The sequence below is a fragment of the Haematobia irritans genome, chromosome 2 (genome assembly GCF_050003625.1).
Source record: "Haematobia irritans isolate KBUSLIRL chromosome 2, ASM5000362v1, whole genome shotgun sequence".
Classification (NCBI taxonomy): domain Eukaryota; kingdom Metazoa; phylum Arthropoda; class Insecta; order Diptera; family Muscidae; genus Haematobia; species Haematobia irritans.
Window position 1 is genome coordinate 45,935,232 of NC_134398.1, and position 21,481 is coordinate 45,956,712.

Genomic DNA, 21,481 nt, shown 5'->3' on the forward strand with positions numbered 1-21,481 from the left:
TGGTTTTGTTTAAATAAAAGTCTTCTTTGAAATTAAAAGCAAGAGCTAAAACCAAATGATTTCTCTCAGAAACCTCAAGCCGGCAATATACAATGAAAGTGAGAGGTCCCACTTAGAAGTTGTCTACAAAACAAAAAAGCTTTTTGTACTGAAAATGAGAGTGATATGATTTGCTGTGGTTAAGAGGGTATATGAGTTTTCCGTCTTCTCTCTGTAGTTCTCTAGGGGCAAAGCATACCACTATATTTCACAGTGGTATTGGTGCTATGCATTTTTTTTTGCTATCTCAACACATACCATTACAAGTTGGTATGGTGGTGTTGGGACTCAAAAGCCATACAAGCAAAGACCATTTTCCCATAGCCTTTACCGTTTCCTTAAAGCCTCTGATTTATGTGTATTAGTACACCAAAACACCTGCATATTTGTGAATGTATTTTGTTCATCTGATTGTATTAGTGGGACTACCATTGAAAGTATCTTGAATTTTTTCCTTAAAACATTTGTTTAGTTACTATACATTTGAAATACTATCAATTTTATATGGCTGTTCTTTGTTGTTTTTTTCTGTTTTTTTTTTTTTGTTTCTGTCAGATGAGAAGAAATATTTATGTTTTGTTGTTGCAGCCAGTTCATTGATATCATTTCTGGGTTTTGTTTTACCCTGGTATAGGAGGCTTTTGTGTTCGCTTTTAACTTGTCAGAGTAGTTGCCTGTCAGCTGAAAAGTAGCTCCCCTCCAAATAAAAAACAAAAGTAGGTTAACCAGATGACGACATATGTATGCGAACATATAATTTTCACATACATCATAGTGATAGAATTGCATATTTTCTTGTGGAAATTTAAAGGAATTCAGGCAGATATCTATGTTGAATGAGAAATATTCATTGCAGGCATATTCAAGTATGGCCAAATTTAGAAAAATAATTTGAATTTAGTAAATTTTCTGACCTGTGTATTAACATTGTGATATGGGTTCAGAAATACTGGCCTTACCCCTTAATGCGTAAATTAATTGAACTGAAATTACCTCCTTAGTACTGGTCTGGCTGTCTGTCAATTAGTGCAACTGTTTGTCAAATAATTTGTTTTTGGTAAAAAGAAAACATTACCTTTATTTATAGAAGGAAAGAATAATATTTTCAAAAATATTGGTCTTATTCCTGAATTTGTATACTAGCCCTTTCACTACCGAAATGAACCTAATGTTAAAAACTTTAATTTTGCTTCTGTTTTTACTTGCACTAACAGCATGTAGAACAAAAATTGACATTTTGAAAACCTCAATTACTTCAAGAGCTATATGAGCTTGTTTTGAAAACTTGATCCTTGAATTGTGACCAAAAAGGCCTTACGAAAATATGCACTATTTGGCCTACTATGTCTTTCAAAGTGTGAGCAAAAATACAAAAAAAAAACCCGAAAAAGTGTCAGCTATAGTTTTCGTATGAATGTCCATTTACTAGAAACATACAGCAGAAAAATTGTCTCAAATTTTCGTATTTTTCGTTTATTTCTAAAGAAGTTTACAAAAATGTATTTAAGACCTCACCAATATGGAAAATATTTATAGCTTATTTAGATTAAAGCATCTACTTTAAAATAACATCGAGAAATAAATCAAAACTAAGCGGAAAAATAGAATTTGGTGTCTTTTTCGAATGTCCTTCAAAGTGGACATCGGTAGTGAAAGGGTTAGTTGATACACGATTACCTTCTCAGTATTGGCCTCACTGTCCGTCTGTCGGACTAATTGTCTTCAATCGATTTGATTTTGGTAAAAATCCAACTAACAGAAATATTTTTTTTTGGAACGGAATAATTCTTTCCTCCCTCGTTTTCGACTTATTTTCGCTGTATAAAAACAAAACTTTGGAAGAAAAGCAAAGAATTATAAAGGGTGTTTTTATGAGGTTATTTTTTTAATATGAATAACTCTATTGTGTGACAGCTGTTTTGACAGTTTAAAACGATAGGTCAACTCCAGAACATGAAGATTTATTTTCAAAAACAGTGTTCAATTTCGTGAATTTTATGGTATACATAATCGTCCGTCTGAGACCACCGTATAGAGCGTAATAACCAAATTTTTGTCCACATTCACTCTTTTGCATGTCAAGCCACCGAAAATAATGATAATTAACAATTCATCCCGATAAATGTACTGTTTGATGCGCTGTATGGGCTGGTGGAATCATAGGTCCTTATTTCTTTAAAAATGAGGGCGAACGACGCGTTACCGTAATCGATATCCATACAGAATCATGATCAATTAATTTTTATTGCCAAACTCAAGATATGATTATAAAGGTTATATGGTTCCAACAGGATGGCGTCAATACTTCCGGCGAAACAATGGACTTATTGAAAGGCCATTTCAACAACAACAACATTATTTCGAGATATGGACCGGTGAAATGATCTATACAACTAAACTTTTTTTTGTCATTTCATAATTTGACATGTGCTTTATTTAAATTTCAAATCAACAAGCCCTTAGATCCCAGTTCTTTTTTTTCTGTTTGCGTCGCCAAAAAAGTAGTGAAAATATTCTTTTTGGATCCGGAAGTGGTGCTAAATTGACGCAGAAGCGATGAATTTAACATGGGCTTATCATAGGACGGATGTCCACCATATCAACAGCAGCTGCACTGAATTTGCATCACTTCTTAAGGTGTGAGGTGAGTTCAGTGTTTTGGATGTGAATTACAAATTTTTGTGATATTTTGACAAATAAATAATTTTTTAATTTTTTTATGAATTTTAATGCAGTATAACGCTTGTCTGGAACGTTTGTCATCAAATATTTTCAAAATTCGAAATTTTTCTAGAAAGGATTTAACATTTTTTTCGGCTAAATTTAAATAATTTGTACCATTTTGTTAATTCTGAATATGTTTTTAACCTATTTGAAACAACAAAAAAATATAAATTTCCCATTAAAAATATGAAAAAAGCGGGTTATAAAAAGATTGATTCAAGTGAACTTCCTGTGCAGTTAAAATGAAGAACATTTTTGGGAGGGCACTTTTGGAAGTTCTTTTAAAGTTGTGCCTTGAGAAGAACTTCCAGAATTTTTTACTGGGATGTGAAAGATTAACTAGAAAATATATATTTTTGTTGTTTGCAAATTGTATCCGCCTCCATTTCTTTCACACTTTAGCATTATTTCAGAAATACAAAGAATAAAGAAGCAAATATTCGATTTCAACAATGTCCGAATGAACAATCGAACCAAAACTAAATTTAAATTTTGACAAAATTTTCTATAGAAATAAAATTTTAACAAAATTTTCTATAGAAATAAAATTTTGACAAAATTTTCTATATAAATGATATTTTGAAAGAATATTCTATAGAAATAAAATTTTGGCAAACTTTTCTATAAAAAAAAATTTTGGGAAAAGTTTCTATAGAAATAACATTTTGGCGAACTTTTCTTAGAAATAAAATGAACAATCGAACTAAAACTAAAATAAAATTTTGAAAAAATTTTCTATAGAAATAAAATTTTAACAAAAATTTCTAAAGAAATAATATTTTGCTGAATATTCTACAGACATAAAATTTTGGAAAAATTTTCTATAGAAATAAAATTTTGAAAAAATTTTCTATAGAAATAAAATTTTGAAAAAATTTGCTATAGAAATAAAATTTTGGAAAAATTTTCTATAGAAATAATATTTTGAAAAAATTTTCTATAGAAATAATATTTTGATAGAATATTCTATGAAATAAAACTTTGGCAAACTTTTCCATAGCAATAACATTTTGGGAAATTTTTCTATAGAAATAAAATTTTGGCCAAATTTTCTTAGAAATATGCGAAATGTTATTTCTATAGAAATAACATTTTGCAAAATTTTCTATAGAAAAAAAATTGACAAACTTTTCTATATAAATAAACTTTTGACAATATTTTCTATAGGAAAAAATTTGAAAAATTACAATTGAAAAAAAAATTTGAAACAATATTTTGATATAATATTCTATAAAAATAAAATTTTGCAAAATTTTCTATAGAAATAATATTTTGGCAAAATTCTGTATATGAACAAAATATCGACAAAATTTCGATAGAAATAAAACTTTGACAAAATTTTTTTATAGAAAGAGATTTTTTATAAAATATTCTACTTTTGTATACAAATAAAATTTTGACAAAATTTACTATAGAAATAAAATTTTGGCAAAATTTTGTATAAAAATAAAATTTTAACATATATAGAAATAATTATTTTTGTTTTGATTTTAGCTTAAAACCATGCGTTGACTAAACTACAAGTGTAGCTTAATCAACAGAGGAAAATTATATTTGTCAATTGTTTTAGGCAAAACCCTATAGACTGCAAGATGGTTGGACAAACCAACATTAATAAAAACAAGTAAGGAAATTCTAAAGTCTGGCGTCCGACTATATTATACCCTGCACCATTTTGTAGATGTAAATTTTCGATACCATATCACATCTATCAAATGTGTTGGGGGCTATATATAAAGGTTTGTCCCAAATACATACATTTAAATACCACTCGATCTGGACAGAATTTGATAGACATCCACAAAATCTATAAACTCAAAATTTAAGTCGGCTAGTGCACTAGGGTGGAACACAATGTTAGTAAAAAAAAATATGGGAAAGATTTAAATCTGAAGCAATTTTAAGGAAATTTCGCAAAAGTTTATTTATGATTTATCGCTCGATATACATGTATTAGAAGTTTAGGAAAATTAGTGACATAGGACAATGTCGGTATTTTGACCATTTTTGTCGAAATCAGAAAAACATATATACGGGAGTTATATCTAAATCTGAACCGATTTCAACCAAATTTGGCACGCATAACTACAATCCCAATTCTACTCCCTGTGCAAAAATTCAACTAAATCGGAGCAAAAAATTGGCCTCTGTGGTCATATGAGTGTAAATCGGGCGAAAGCTACATATGGGAGCTATATCTAAATCTGAACCGATTTCAACCAAATTTGGCACGCATAGCTACAATGCTAATTCTACTCCTTGTGCAAAATTTCAATTAAATCGGAGTAAAAGATTGGCCACTGTGGTCATATGAATGTAAATCGGGCGAACGATATATATGGGAACTATATCTAAATCTGAACCGATTTCAATAAAATTTGGCATACTTGACTATAGTACTAATTGTTCTTTTTGTGCAAAATTTTAAGCAAATTAGGGTAAAACTCTGGCTTCTGGGACCGTATTAGTCCATATCGGGCGAAAGATATATATTGAAATTATATCTAAATCTAAACCGATTTCAATAAAATTTGCACACTTGACTACAGTACTAAATGTTCTTCTTGTGCAAAATTTTAAGCAAATTAGGGTAAAACTCTGGCTTCTGGGGCCATATAAGTCTATATCGGGTGAAATATATATATGGGAGCTATATCTAAATCTGAACCGATTTCATCCAAAATCAATAGGGTTCTATTCTAAGCCAAAACACATACTTATGCCAAATTTGAAGTCGATTGTACTAAAACTGCGACCTAAATTTTGATTACAAAAATGTGTTCACGGACAGACGGACATGGCTATATCGACTCAGGAGCCCACCCTGAGCATTTTTACCAAAGACACCATGTGTCTATTTCGTCTCCTTCTGGGTGTTGCAAACATATGCACTAACTCATAATACCGTGTTCCACAGTGTGGCGTAGGGTATAAAAATTGGCAAAATTTTCTATGGATATAAAATTTTGACAAAATTTTCTAAAGAAATAAAATTATGACAAAGTTTTATAGCGAAATAAAATTTTGACAAAATTTTCTATAAAAATAAAATTTTGTCAAAATTTTCTATTGAAATAATATTTTGATAACATTTTGTATAAAAATAAAATTTTGACAATATTTTCAAAAGAAAAATTTTTCTATAGAAATAAAATAGCGACAAATTCTTTATAGAAACAAAATTTAGACAAACATTTTTTTTTTTTGTATTTGGTATCTATTTGGCAAGATTATCTCCCAGCAAAAAAATTTGGAAGTTCTTCCAAAGGCAGAACTTTAAAAGCACTTCCGGAAGATGCACTCCCAATGATGTTCTTTATTTTAACTCTCCAGGAATTTCTTTTAATTCAAATTTTTATAACTTGGTTTTTTCATACTTTTAATGGGTAATTTTAACTTTTTTGTTTCAAATAGGTTAAAAAAAGAGTAAAAATTCATAAAATGGTACAAATCATTAAAATTTTGTCGAAAAAAATGCTAAATCCAATCTAAAAAATGTGTGATTTTTTTTTAAATATTTGAGTTCAAACGTTACCGACAAGCGTTAGAATTCTCTAAAAATTATAAAAAATTATAAAAATTGTTTATTTGACAAAATATCACAGAATTTTTTAATTTACATCCAAAACATTGAATTCGGATCACACCTAAGGAAGTGATTCAAATTCAGTGCAACGGCTGTTGAAATGGAGGACTTCCGTCCTATGACAAGCATTAGCGTAGCTAGACAATTTTCCTAGGGGGGGCTAAGCCCCCTTAGCTAAGAATTTATAGACTGAACTTATAGGTTCAATTAATGTTTTATTTCACAAAAATGAATAAAAAATCAGACATCAAAATAAATAGACAATTAATTTATAATAAATCAACTAAAAGTAGTTCCACACTTTTTCCAGCAAAAAATTGGGAGTTGTTCTAAAGGCACAACCTTAAAAGCACTTCCAAAAATGTCCTCACAAAGAAGTTAATTATTTAAGGAAGTTTTTTACTTTAATTATTTTTTTCATATTTTAATGGGTATTTTTCTGGGGGGGTCTAAGCCCCCTCCCCAGAGGCCTTCCTACGCTTATGATGACAAGCCCATGTTAAATTCATCGCTTCTGCGTCAATTTTGCACCACTTCCGGATCCAAAAAGAATATTTTCATTACTTTTTTGGCGACGCTTTTTTTGCTGGGCTCCAAATTTTGGTAGATTATTTTTGGCTCGAGTGTCAAGCGTGTTTGTAAGCTAGCACATTATCCACTGAACCGTGTAACACTTATTGCCATCGAAACCCAAATACCGCTATGGCCGTCAACGCAGTGTATGCACTCAAGTATTTCTATTTATGGACCCGATTGTGGTCCAAATTACAAACATCAGATATTTCTTACAAACAATGTACCAATATGAACTTTAGGGTAGTACAAAAATGGAAATCATGCAATTTTTCGTAGGATTTGGAAAGGATATATGGCTACTATATAATAATAATATAAACAATTTGAGATTGAGCTTTCTTATCATACATTTACTGTATGATTAAAATAAACAATAAATAAATAACAATTTGAAATGGATTCGATTAATTTTAGAGAATGTGAAGACTACTCTACATTCTGGATCTAAAAGAATCATATATTTTTGTTTAAGTTCCAGGGTACAACTTAAATTTGTCGTCCAATTAATCAGATGAAACTATTGTATTTCACAAGCTTCGGGATACATTTTTCTGATACAAGGATTTTTTACTTGACCAAAAATTTGTAAAATTTTCATTGTCCTTCGAGTTACGCGATTCGTCTTTAAAATGATTATCTTTACATAAAAGAAAATTCTATTGAACTGAGGACAGCTTGTCTTTGGTACATCGTTTATTCAAAAAATACGTTTACTTGGATCCAAATATCGATTTCGAGCTAATAAATATCGATTTCGAGCTAATAATGTGGGTTTTTAAAATATAGAAATTTTTAGGGGCCTATCTAGCTGTAAATCTAGGAGCAATAAAATTTAAATTAGTATACATATCATTTTTTTTTATTCCAAATAAATTTAAGCCAAAATTGAAAAATACTCAAAATAAGATTTAGCCTATACTTTTATCGTTTTTAACGTAAATCTAAAGATTCAATATATCAGTTAATTTAAAGAGGATTTCTTGAAATCAGAAAGTTTTCTTTAATTTAAAGAACATTTTTCTTATTCCAAATTTCCAAGATTCGTGTAAAAAATTTAATGTAAAAAATTTTTGAGGCAAAAATTATAAACTTTCTTTTAATTCAAATTTCATTATTTTAAAGAAATTTGTGGTTGATATTGTGTAAATTGCGTGTCCTAAAATTTAGTTTGCATACTATTTTATAATAGATCAATATTTTTGCAGTATTTGTAAGAAAGGGATCTAATTTTTGGGACACTGAAAAAACCCCGTACTTAAACTAACGTTAATTTTAACTTATTTTATTGCAAGGAAAATTATTTGTTTGTAGTTAAATTTTATTATTTTTTCTAAATTTTCTACAGTCCAATGAAATTTTCCTTTTTTTAAGTATAAAGTTCAATGACCGTACACATGAGTTCAATATGAACTAAAGCAGAAGAAAATTTTCATATGATTCCCAATGGTGTCAATGATTTCTTTCTTTACTTTTAGTTAATTTTTTTCTTCTATGATAGGTTGTAATTTCGTGAATTGCTGTTAAAAAGTACACCAGGCATTACATTTTCATGATGTTAACAACTCTTTGTGAAAATCTCAAAATGTGAAGTACAATTTAACCTAACCTTCTTCCTATAAAACAGTTTATTTTTATACCCTCCACCATAGGTATATTAACTTTGTCATTCCGTTTGCAATACATCGAAATATTGATCTAAGACCCCATAAAGTATATATATTCTGGGTCGTGTTGAAATTCTGAGTCGATCTGAGCATGTCCGTCCGTCCGTCCGTCCGTCTGTTGATATAACGCTAACTTCCGAACGAAGAGAAGCAAATTTCATCCGATCCGGCTGAAATTTGGTACATGGTGTTAGTATATGGTCTCTAACAACCATGCAAAAATTGGTCCACATCGGTCCATAATTATATATAGCCCCCTTATAAACCGATCCCCCGATTTGGCTTGCGGAGCCTCTAAGAGAAGCAAATTTCATCCGATCCTGCTGAAATTTGGTACACGATGTTGGTATATGGTCTCTAACAACCATGCAAAAATTGGTCCACATCGGTCCATAATTATATATAGCCCCCATATAAACCGATCACCAGATTTGAACTCCGGAGCCTCTTGGAAGGCCAAAATTCATCTGATTCAGTTGAAATTTGGTACGTGATGTTAATATATGGCCTCAAACACCCATGCAAAAATTGGTCGATATCGGTCCATAATTATGTATAGGCCCCATATAAACCGATCCCCAGATTTGACCTCCGGAGCATCTTGGAAGAGCAAAATTCTTCCCATTCGGTTGAAATTTGGTACGTGATGTTAGTATATCGTATCCAACAACCATGCAGGAATTGGTTCCTATCAGTCCATAATTATATATAGCTCCCATATAAACCGATCGCCAGATTTGACCTCCGGTGCCTTTTGGAGAAGCAAAATTCATCCGATCTTGTTGAAATTTGGTACGTGGTGGTAGTATATGATATTTTACAACCATGCCCAAAGTGGTCCATATCAGTCCATAATCATTTATAGCCCCCATATAAACCGATCCCGAGATTTGGTTTTGGAGCCTCTTGGAGGAGCAAATTTTATCCGAGTGAGTTGAAACTTGTGGATGACAGTCTTTCGTAGAAGTTTTTACGCAATCCATGGCCTGGCCGAACTTACGGCCGTATATACTTGTTTGCCTTTGTATTCTTTCAATTTTCATTTGAACCTGCTGTTGTGTATGACAATCTGGCCTATAAACAGAATTGTTTAACTCTATTCGAGCCACCGTGGTGCAATGATTAGCATGCCCGACTTGCATACACAAGGTCGTGGATTCGATTCCTACTTCGTCCGAACACCAAAAAGTATTTCTGCGGGGGATTATCCCACCTCAGTAATGCTGGTGACATTTCTCGCCCAAAAGTTACATTATAATTTTACTAAATAACTTAATCCAAATCTCGAATCAGAGGACATTTTACTCTGACGGATCGTTGGTTCTATGAATAGTCCTACTAATACAAAGCATTTATTTTTTTGTTTGTAAATTGTATGAAATGTATATACTATTTTAATCATATCTCAATGCGCCACATTTAAAATTGATTCATTAATTCTCACAGCTGTCACAAACAATGAATTATTGAATTAAATAAAAAATTTCCCACTTACCATTTAGAAACAAAATATTTTTTGTTTTATATTTTGAATATAAAACAAATAAAAATAAATAAAATGTCGCATATTTTCCCACTTGCTTTGACTAAATCGAAGCTGCCAAAATATTTCAAAGTTTTCGCATGCCTTCAAATGTAACTTAATTTTATTGCAACGATTTTAAATTACCTTGCAGCGAAATGATACGCATCGCAATATAAACCTTTTTGGTAAAATTCTTTTTTATTTATGACCACTTTATGGTGTTCGAAACTATTTTGCGATGTTCCAAATTGGGCAGGCAAGAGCTCAAAACAATGTTGTAACATTTTGGTCATAACGCAAGGCAACAAGCCACACGCAGCCAAACATGCTGCTAACATTTTGAATCCCCTTGTCTTCTCTTATCGTTAGATTATGTCAGTCATAGTACAAAGCCTAGACTGTCAGTCTAAGCCTCTGAGGTCTAAGTCTGACTATTGTGGCAAAAACCACTCTTACTTTAATGTTGTAAATAATATTAATTGTTACGATTCTGTCAACAACATGTAAGGTATATATGTTGGTGACATATTTTTGTGTTTTGTTTTCTTATTGCTACTACAGAAGTGGTTTTTACGTTACATGGTATGAAAACTATACAATTTTGTAATGGGAGTAGAAAATTTTCAATTGCAAAATCTAAAACAATAGCTTGTATTGGGAGTACTGTGGCTACTTTGAAGAAAGGTTTTAATCGCTATTGCGAAATGGCATCAAAGAGTTTGTATAAAAAGTTGAAATAAATTAAATCGAATGTGTATATGCTCCTAAGAAACGTATAATTAACATTAAGTTTATTGAAAGGAAAATAGTATTAAGTCGATTCCGTGGTGTTGGAAACATTTTAGAGATTTTATAAAATTTGTCACGAATTTGTCATATTTGCAAAATAAGAGAAATATTTAAATAGGATCTACACGGTAATATTTTTTATACCCTAAACCACATAGTGGTCAAGGTATAATAACCTTGATCTGCCAAAAAATGTGCGTACCAGAAATATTGATTTTAGACCCCATAAAATATATACCGATCGACTCAGAATCATCTGATGACGGACTGCGCTTAGTGTTCGTCCGCCCGTCAGTCCTTCTGTCCATGTATTTGTTGTTCACAGGATTCCTTTCGCAATTATTAACCGATTTTGACAAATTTGATACAGGGTGTTTTTTGGGCACAAGAACGAACGCTATTGAATTTGGAAGAAATCGGATCAAATTTAGATATAGCTCCCATATATATGCATCGCCCGATTTCGACAAATGAGGACACGTTGCGCTTTTTTACAAACGGATCGTCACCCAATTTGGCAAAAAGTAATCTTCTTCATCACCCATCAATTTGACAAATTTGTCTCTAATAACCTTATGTTTGACCAAATCATTTCTTAACTGATCTTACTCAAATTTTGCAAAAGGTAACCTTCTGTGGTATCAATCAAACTCCCAAAATATTATGTAAATTGGTTCAGATTTAGATATAGCTTCCATATATATGCATCGCTCGAATTTCCCAAATTTGGCCATAATACTCTTATTTATTAACCAATGTTACTCAAATTTCAATTTTTGATGTACTAGCTTATCGTATTTATACTTACTTGTAGCTCTTATATAAGAATATTGCTCGATTTTTACAATTTTGGATTTATTACACACACTAATTGACCGACTTCCTCTTTTTTAATAATGGGCTTAATATTAGTGGCGTACTAATCTTGTAGGTGCGAAATCATCTATAGCCAGCGTTGCCAGAATTATGGGGAAATTCCCTACATGTAGGTTTTTTCTAATATTTAGCGTCTTGTAGGGACGTAGTGGCAATGTAGGGGCATTTGCACTCAACATAATTTGTAATAATTTTTACATTTTGGTGGCTCTAGAGGAGGAAATTAGATGCCGTCAAGGCTTGATCTTTAACAATGTGTGGTAACCACGGTTACCACTCGTGCCAAAAAAATCTAACAAAATTTGAAGAAAATCTTACCACAAATCTAGGAAACCATTATTTTTATACCCACCACCATAGAATGGTGACGGGGGTATAATAAGTTTGTCATTCCATTTGTAACACATCGAAATATCGATTTCCGACTATATAAAGTATATATATTCTTGATCAGGGAGAAATTCTAAGACGATATAACCATGTCCGTCTGTCTGTCTGTCTGTCTGTCTATCTGTCTGTTGTAATCACGCTACAGTCTTCAATAATGAAGCAATCGTGCTGAAATTTTGCACAAACTCGTCTTTTGTCTGCAGGCAGGTCAAGTTCGAAGATGGGCTATATCGGTCCAGGTTTTGATATAGTCCCCATATAAACCGACCTCCCGATTTGGGGTCTTGGGCTTATAGAAATCGTAGTTTTTATTTGAAATCTAGAGGTATTTTATGACCATATAGAGGTGTGCCAAAAATGGTGAGTATCGGTTTATGTTTTGGTATAGCCCCCATATAGACCGATCTCCCGATTTTACTTCTTGGGCTTATAGAAACCGCAGTTTTTATTCAATTTACCTGAAATTGGAAATCTAGAGGTATTGTAGGACCACAAATATGTGTGCCAAAAATTGTCAGTATCGGTCCATGTTTTGGTATGGTCCCCATATAAAACGACCTCCCGATTTGGGGTCTTGGGCTTATAGAAACCGCAGTTTTTATTCCATTTACCTGAAATTGGAAATCTAGAGGTATTTTAGGACCATAAAGAGGTGTGCCGAAAATGGTGAGTATCGGTCCATATTTTGGTATGGCCCCCATATAGACCGATCTCCCGATTTTACTTCTTGGGCTTATAGAAACCGCAGTTTTTATTTAATTTACCTGAAATTGGAAATCTAGAGGTATTGTAGGACCACAAATACGTGTGCCAAAAATTGTCAGTATCGGTCCATGTTTTGGTATGGTCCCCATATAAAACGACCTCCCGATTTGGGATCTTGGGCTTATAGAAACCGCAGTTTTTATTCCATTTACCTGAAATTGGAAATCTAGAGGTATTTTAGGACCATAAAGAGGTGTGCCGAAAATGGTGAGTATCGGTCCATATTTTGGTATGGCCCCCATATAGACCAATTTCCCGATTTTACTTCTTGGGCTTCTAGAATCCGAAGTTTTTATCCTATTTGCCTGAAATTGGAAATCTAGAGGTATTTTCGGGTCATAAAGAGGTGTGCCGAAAATGGTGAGTATCGGTCCATATTTTAGTATAGCCCCCATAAGAACGATCTCCCGATTTAACTCCTTGGGTTTCTAGAAACCGTAGTTTTTACTTGATTTGCCTGAAATTGTAAATATTCTGGTAGTTTAGGTTCACAAAAACGTGTATCGGATTAAGTTTTTATCGGTCCATTTGGTAATGCCTCCATATAGACCGACTTCACTTCTTGAGGGTGTAGAAGGCGCACTGATCATGAAAATTGCTTGAAACTCAATGTAAAATTTCCAGATTTTACTTCTACAGATTTAAGATTTCAAATCAAGACGTTATTTTATAATTTTTTTGTTAATGATTCCTCTAAAACCCAAACAAAAATGGTTCTTATAAATCCAGAATCTGATATAGTCCTCATAGGTGAAATCTTTAAATTTATCTTCGTGAAGAGGAAACCCTAACATTTTGGTTCATGGTGGTGGGTATTTAAGATTCGGCCCGGCCGAACTTAGTGCTGTATATACTTGTTATAGAAATTTTTGTCAACATTTTATTTCCATAGAAAATTTTGTCAAAATTTTATTTGTATAGAAAATATTGTCAAAATTTTATTTCTATAGAACATTTTGTCAAAATTTTATCTCCTGAAATTTCAGAGGAAACCCTAACATTTTGGTTCATGGTGGTGGGTATTTAAGATTCGGCCCGGCCGAACTTAGTGCTGTATATACTTGTTATAGAAATTTTTGTCAACATTTTATTTCCATAGAAAATTTTGTCAAAATTTTATTTGTATAGAAAATATTGTCAAAATTTTATTTCTATAGAACATTTTGTCAAAATTTTATTTCTATAGAAAATTTTGTCAAAATTTTATTTTTATAGAAAATTTTGTCAAAATTTTATTTCTATAGAAAATTTTGTCAAAATTTTAGTTCCATAGAAAATGTTGTCAAAATTTTATTTGTATAAAAAATATTGTCAAAATTTTATTTCTATGGAACATTTTGTCAAAATTTTATTTCTATAGAAAATTTTGTCAAAATTTTATTTCTATAGAAAATTTTGTCAAAATTTTATTTCTATAGAAATTTTTGTCAAAATTTTATTTCTATAGAAAATTTTGTCAAAATTTTATTTCTATAGAAAATTTTGTCAAAATTTTATTTCTATAGATTTTTTTTAATTCAATTCAGATTTTTTCAAATTGGGTATCTGATCCATTCTGGGTTTGACATGTGCACTCATCACTGAGTGGAGCCTTATCTGACTGATACCTTATCGACAATATTCGGTATTTATTTCAATTGATCCCACCATTGATGAATTGAGCTGGGAGCGACCATCGGTCGTTACCACGGACCATAGCATTGCCATCGACGCCTCTTGAGTTTTGGTATCCAATTGAAGATGTAAATTTTAAGCTAACCTTTTGGCAAGTGAACCCGACCATTTCGTTTAATCATAAACTGCTCAAGTTGGTATGGCTTACCATCGAAGAAAACCAAATTCGGTATTTGTCCATTATCGTGCAAGAGAAGCAAGGATAGGTTAGGTTAGTTGTAGGTCGTTATTTTAAGCTCGCTTAGACATAACCCAGAAAAAAAGCGTCGCCAAAAAAGTATCGAAAATGCTCTTTTTGAATCCGGAAAAAAATGGTGCAGAAGCGATGAATTTAAATTGTGCTTGTCATAAGACTGATTCCCCCATTTCAACAGCCGTGGCACTGAATTTGCTTCACTTTTTAAGGTGTTACAGTGTTATGAATTGAAGTAATTAAACACTTTTGAGATATTTTGAAAAAAAAAAATATTTTTTTATATTTGTTTAGGATTTTTAATACATTCTAACGCTTCATTGAAATATTTTCCAAAAATTTGCAATATTCCTAGAATGGATTTAATGGATTTCGACAAAATTTTAATATTTTGTGCCATTTTAGTAATTCTTAATTTGTTTTTATCATATTTGAAACAAACAAATTAAAATCACGTAATAAAAATATGAGAAAGCGAATTATAAAAAAAATTGAATGAAAGAACTTCCTGTGTAGTTAAAATAAAGAACATCTTTGGGAGGAGATTTTTGGAAGTACCTTTAATGTCGTAACTTTAGAAGAACTGCCAAATTTTTGCTGAAAAGTGATGAACATCTCTCTTATCAATGAGGAGCTTTAAAATACTCAGAAATATTAGCAGCATTATTGAGAGGAGATAGTTCATCTCTGAAAACCTTTTTGGTGATCGGACGAAACCCACAACCCTTTGTATGCAAGCATATGATAAATAACCACTCCACCAAGGTGACTCCCTGCCACCTCGACTTTTTCCCAGTCTACATTTTTTGGTGCATCGGTGAATTTTTGAACGTTTTGAAACTTCAATGGCTTTAGGCACAGTTCATTGTTGAATATGTGTTGCATGTGTTCTCGTGATATGGTCAGATTACGAGTAACTTTTCTACCATATATGTGTGGATTTCCATATAACTTGGCCTTCACTTTTCGGATCTTTTCTGGTCTTGTTCCCATTTTTTCGTCCACTCTTTGGACGCGATGCAACACTGGCATTTCCCCGGTAACTAACAAAGGTAGGAGAAACAAGAAAATTATGCACATTTAAATGCTGGAGGGCTCTAGCGATAGCCACTTATGGTTTTTCTGCCAATTATAAATCAATCACACTATCACCCTTGAATTCAATCACGAATAATTTTATTTCTGATTGCAATAGATCAAAATGCTTTTGTAAGCTTTAAACAATAAAAAAATAATAATAAAAAGCAATCAGAAGGTTTAGAAATGATAGCAAGCTGTTGGAAATACATATCTGTCATACTTTAAATCAAAATATCAGTGATTATTATCATTTTTATGTCCTATTTGGTTTCGCCACCAACTGATCATAACATTTATGTCAATAAGTCTATCCCTATCTTGTTTCACTGGCTTAATGTATCTCCTATATTAGTTGGATACATTTTCAGGACAATTATTCGTTGAAATCATTTGATCGGTAATGGTCAAAACAAAAGACTTTAGCAACAAACATTAAAATAGTGAAATATTTTTTATTTCTATATGCAAGCATTGATGAATGATTTTATTGATCACTACTATCTATGTAAGCTAATCAACTATAGGTAATTAATAGCCTATGGGCTTATGTTACAATCGCTTCTTATTTTTTCCAACTTAGATTTTAATTTTGGTAGAATTATATTCAATTTAATTGGCTACAAAAATACCCATGACGGTTCGATTCCGTTTTTTTTCTCTGAATTTCCCTTTCAGCTCCAATTCACATACATATATCATTTCAATCCATAGATTTAGACAGTTGCTATATGATTTTAATCTTGGCAATTAGATAGAAATCTTTTGCTACCATGCAAACAGATGCAGCGAGTTTTTGTTTGTGCCTTTAAAATTTATGCGCATATAAAATTATAATTTAAATGTATCTGGGAGCTGCCGGAAAACCAAAATCTCTATTTATTGATATGTCTATGCACTTTTTATGTGTTTCATTCATAAAATTTTACAACAGGAGTTTGTGTCAAAGAGGTTGATAAGGTTTATACACTAGCCTTCTAGTACGTGTGGTGAATGGTTAAAAATGTATGTTTCTAGGAGGAGAGGAAAAAATATAAACGCTCAAAAAACAAAGTTGTAACACAAATAACCGTAACTCAAGTGTCCGAAAAAGGAAAGTTAAAAAAAAAAACAACTTATGTGAGCTATTTGGACAACGAAGTTGAAATGGAATGGAAAAGAATTAAATCCAAATATGAATAAATAAACCAAGAAGTATTATGACACACTTTTTTCATTAGCGATCTAAAATTTTGATGCGGAGCAAAAAACTTAGTTTTAAATTTAAAATGGGCATGCATTTCACGGCTAATGATATTGTGAATTCGCCCTTTAAATGGACATTTTTAATTAGTGCACTGAAAAAACAGTTAAAGAGAATTTTAGTTAATTTTAGAAAATTTTAACTAAACTGTATTAGAAACGCAGATGTCATGCCCATTTCACAAAAATAAGTAAATAATTTTATTAGACAATTATTTTTTTTTCGTTTTTATTTTTCACTTATTAAAGAAAATTTTTTAATTTGAAGGAAAAAATGGAGCTAAAAATTGCAAAAATATCTTTAGTGCCATACGCACTTCAAGATGTACGCATTATTGTTAAAATTTAGAAATTTTAAGAAATTCTGAACTATTTTGTGGGAGATACTAATTTAGTTAATCTTTATAAAGGGTGATTTGTTAAGAGCTTGATAACTTTTTTTTTTTAAAAAACGCATAAAATTTGCAAAATCTCATCGGTTCTTTATTTGAAACGTTAGGTTAGGTTAGGTGGCAGCCCGATGTATCAGGCTCACTTAGACTATTCAGTCCATTGTGATACCACATTGGTGAACTTCTCTCTTATCACTGAGTGCTGCCCGATTCCATGTTAAGCTCAATGACAAGGGACCTCCTTTTTATAGCCGAGTCCGAACGGCGTTCCACATTGCAGTGAAACCACTTAGAGAAGCTTTGAAACCCTCAGAAATGTCACCAGCATTACTGAGGTGGGATAATCCACCGCTGAAAAACTTTTTTTTGGTGTTTGGTCGAAGCAGGAATCGAACCCACGACCTTGTGTATGCAAGGCGGGCATGCTAACCATTGCACCACGGTGGCTCCCATTTGAAACGTTAGATTGGTCCATGACATTTACTTTTTGAAGATAATTTCATTTAAATGTTGACCGCGGCTGCGTCTTAGGTGGTCCATTCGGAAAGTCCAATTTTGGGCAACTTTTTCGAGCATTTCGGCCGGAATAGCCCGAATTTCTTCGGAAATGTTGTCTTCCAAAGCTGGAATAGTTGCTGGCTTATTTCTGTAGACTTTAGACTTGACGTAGCCCCACAAAAAATAGTCTAAAGGCGTCAAATCGCATGATCTTGGTGGCCAACTTACCGGTCCATTTCTTGAGATGAATTGTTCTCCGAAGTTTTCCCTCAAAATGGCCATAGAATCGCGAGCTGTGTGGCATGTAGCGCCATCTTGTTGAAACCACATGTCAACCAAGTTCAGTTCTTCCATTTTTGGCAACAAAAAGTTTGTTAGCATCGAACGATAGCGATCGCCATTCACCGTAACGTTGCGTCCAACAGCATCTTTGAAAAAATACGGTCCAATGATTCCACCAGCGTACAAACCACACCAAACAGTGCATTTTTCGGGATGCATGGGCAGTTCTTGAACGGCTTCTGGTTGCTCTTCACTCCAAATGCGGCAATTTTGCTTATTTACGTAGCCATTCAACCAGAAATGAGCCTCATCGCTGAACAAAATTTGTCGGACGTAAAGCGCGAAACACATTTCGAACCGAACACTGATTTTGGTAATAAAATTCAATGATTTGCAAGCGTTGCTCGTTAGTAAGTCTATTCATGATGAAATGTCAAAGCATACTGAGCATCTTTCTCTTTGACACCATGTCTGAAATCCCACGTGATCTGTCAAATACTAATGCATGAAAATCCTAACCTCAAAAGAATCACCCTTTACTTTATTATACCCTGCTCCACACTGTGGAACAGGGTATTATAAGTTAGTGCATATGTTTGCAATACCCAGAAGGAGACAAGATAGACACAGGGTGTCTTTGGCAAAAATGCTCAGGGTGGGCTCTTGAGTCGATATAGCGATGTCCGTCTGTCCGTCTGTCCGTGAACACATTTTTGTAATCAAAGTCTAGGTCGCAGTTTTTGTACAATCGACTTCAACTTTGGCACAAGTATGTGTTTTGGCTCAGAATAGATCCCTATTGATTTTGGAAGAAATCGGTTCAGATTTAGATATAGCTCCCATATATATATTTCGCCCGATATGGACTTATATGGCGCCAGAAGCCAGAGTTTTACCCTAATTTGCTTAAAATTTTGCACAAGAAGAACAATTAGTACTATAGTCAAGTGTGCCAAATTTTATTGAAATCGGTTCAGATTTAGATATAGATCCCATATATATCTTTCGCCCGATATGGACTAATACGGTCCCAGAAGTCAGAGTTTTACCCCAATTTGGTAGAAATTTTGCACAGGGAATAGAATTAGCATTGTAGCTATGCGTGCCAATATTGGTTGAAATCGGTACAGATTTAGATATAGCTCCCATATATAGCTTTCGGCCGATTTACACTCATATGACTACAGAGGCCAATTTTTTGCTCCGATTTAGTTGAAATTTTGCACAGGGAATAGAATTAGCATTGTAGCTATGCGTGCCAATATTGGTTGAAATCAGTACAGATTTAGATATAGCTCCCATATATAGCTTTCGGCCGATTTACACTCATATGACCACAGATGCCAATTTTTTGCTCCGATTTAGTTGAAATTTTGCACAGGGAGTAGAATTGGCATTGTAGCTATGCGTGCCCAATTTGGTTGAAATCGGTTCAGATTTATCTCCCATATATAGCTTTCGCCCGATTTACACTCATATCACCACAGAGGCCAATTTTTAACTCCGATTTAGTTGAAATTTTGCACAGGATGTAGAATTAGCATTGTTGGTATGCGTGCCAAATTTGGTTGAAATCGGTTCATATTTATATATAGCTCCCATATATAGCTTTCGCCCGATTTACACTCATATGACCACAGAGGCCAATTTTTAACTCCGATTTAGTTGAAATTTTGCACAGGGAGTAGAATTAGCATTGTTGCTATGCGTGCCAAATTTGGTTGAAATCGGTTCAGATTTAGATATAGCTCCCATATATAGCTTTCGCCCGATTTACACTCATATGACTACAGAGGCCAATTTGTTGCTCCGATTTAGTTGAAATTTTGCACAGGGAGTAGAAAAAGCATTGTAGCTATGCGTGCCAAATTTGGTTTAAATCGGTTCAGATTAGATGTATCTCCCATATATAGCTTTCGTCCGATTTACACTCATATGACCACAGAGGCCAATTTTTAACTCCGATTTAGTTGAAATTTTGCACAGGAAGTAGAATTAACATTATTACTATGCCTGCCAAATTTTGTTGAAATTGGTTCAGATTTAGATATAGCTTCAGATTTAAACGTCTCCCATATTTTTTTACTAACATTGTGTTCCACCCTAGTGCATTAACCGACTTAATTTTGAGTCTATAGATTTTGTAGAAGTCTATCAAATTGTTCCAGATCGAGTGATATTTAAATGTACGTATTTGGGACAAACCTTTATATATAGCCCCCAACACATTTGACGGATGTGATATGGTATCGAAAATTTAGATCTACAAAGTGGTGCAGGGTATAATATAGTCGGCCCCACCCGACTTTAGACTTTCCTTACTTGTTTGCGTATAATTTTCTTCCTTTATTTCAGTTAATTTATCTAGCGTGAGCCAAAAATTGCAAAAGTCATGAAAACTTTCTTAAAACGTAATAATTCAACGACCTAAAATAGAGCTAAATCGGCTTTGTGAAATATTGGGTTCACTATTTTTTGAATGTGGTAAATTACAGCGAGGCAGTTTGTGAGTGGGTCGTAATTAAAAATCGAAAGATTTCGGATGGCCATATATTGTAAGCGTAAGTGTTGGCTACACTCAGAGAAGGAATACGATCACCTCAAACCTTTTTTAGGAGAAAAATGTTATTTTTGGACGGTGAACATGGAACATATTTGTAGCAATCCTGTTATGGTCCTGATTTCGGCAACCATGTATATATGCCGAGAAAACAACATTTTTGAGACAAAAATGTTCAACATTCACTGTGCAAAAATAACATTTTGCTCTTTAAACATGTTTGGGGTGATCATATTCCTCCGCTGCGTGTATAGAAAGCCTATAAAAAAATAATAAACTGATAGATAAATTTAAAAATTAAGAAACATTAAAACCCTGTTGCCATAGATCGCAAGAAACCCCAATCGAAAGAAATGAAAATATTCTAATTCCGATCAATTTGGTTTTTTCGGTTTGAGCTTTTGGGCCTGAGAATTCATTCAAAGTTTACAAATATTTTTACTTTTATGTACACTAAAAAAAATATTGTCGTGAGGTCAAAGATTTCATGTCTCTAAAATACGAATATAAATTTTGCTTAGCATAGAAGCATTTCTCTAAAATAAAGTTATTTTCCTTGTCCAAAAGTCAATAAACTTTTCAATGAAGTCGTATTGTCCTTATAATTAAGTGATTTGACTTAAAAATGG

The 21,481-nt window shown here is 32.7% G+C and overlaps 1 protein-coding gene across 1 annotated transcript in view; it reads left to right on the forward strand.

Moving 5' to 3' along the window:
* The window catches only part of Ance-3 (angiotensin-converting enzyme Ance-3), a 438,035-nt gene that overhangs the window by 358,670 nt on the left and 57,884 nt on the right, over positions 1-21,481 (forward strand). The window lies entirely within an intron of this gene.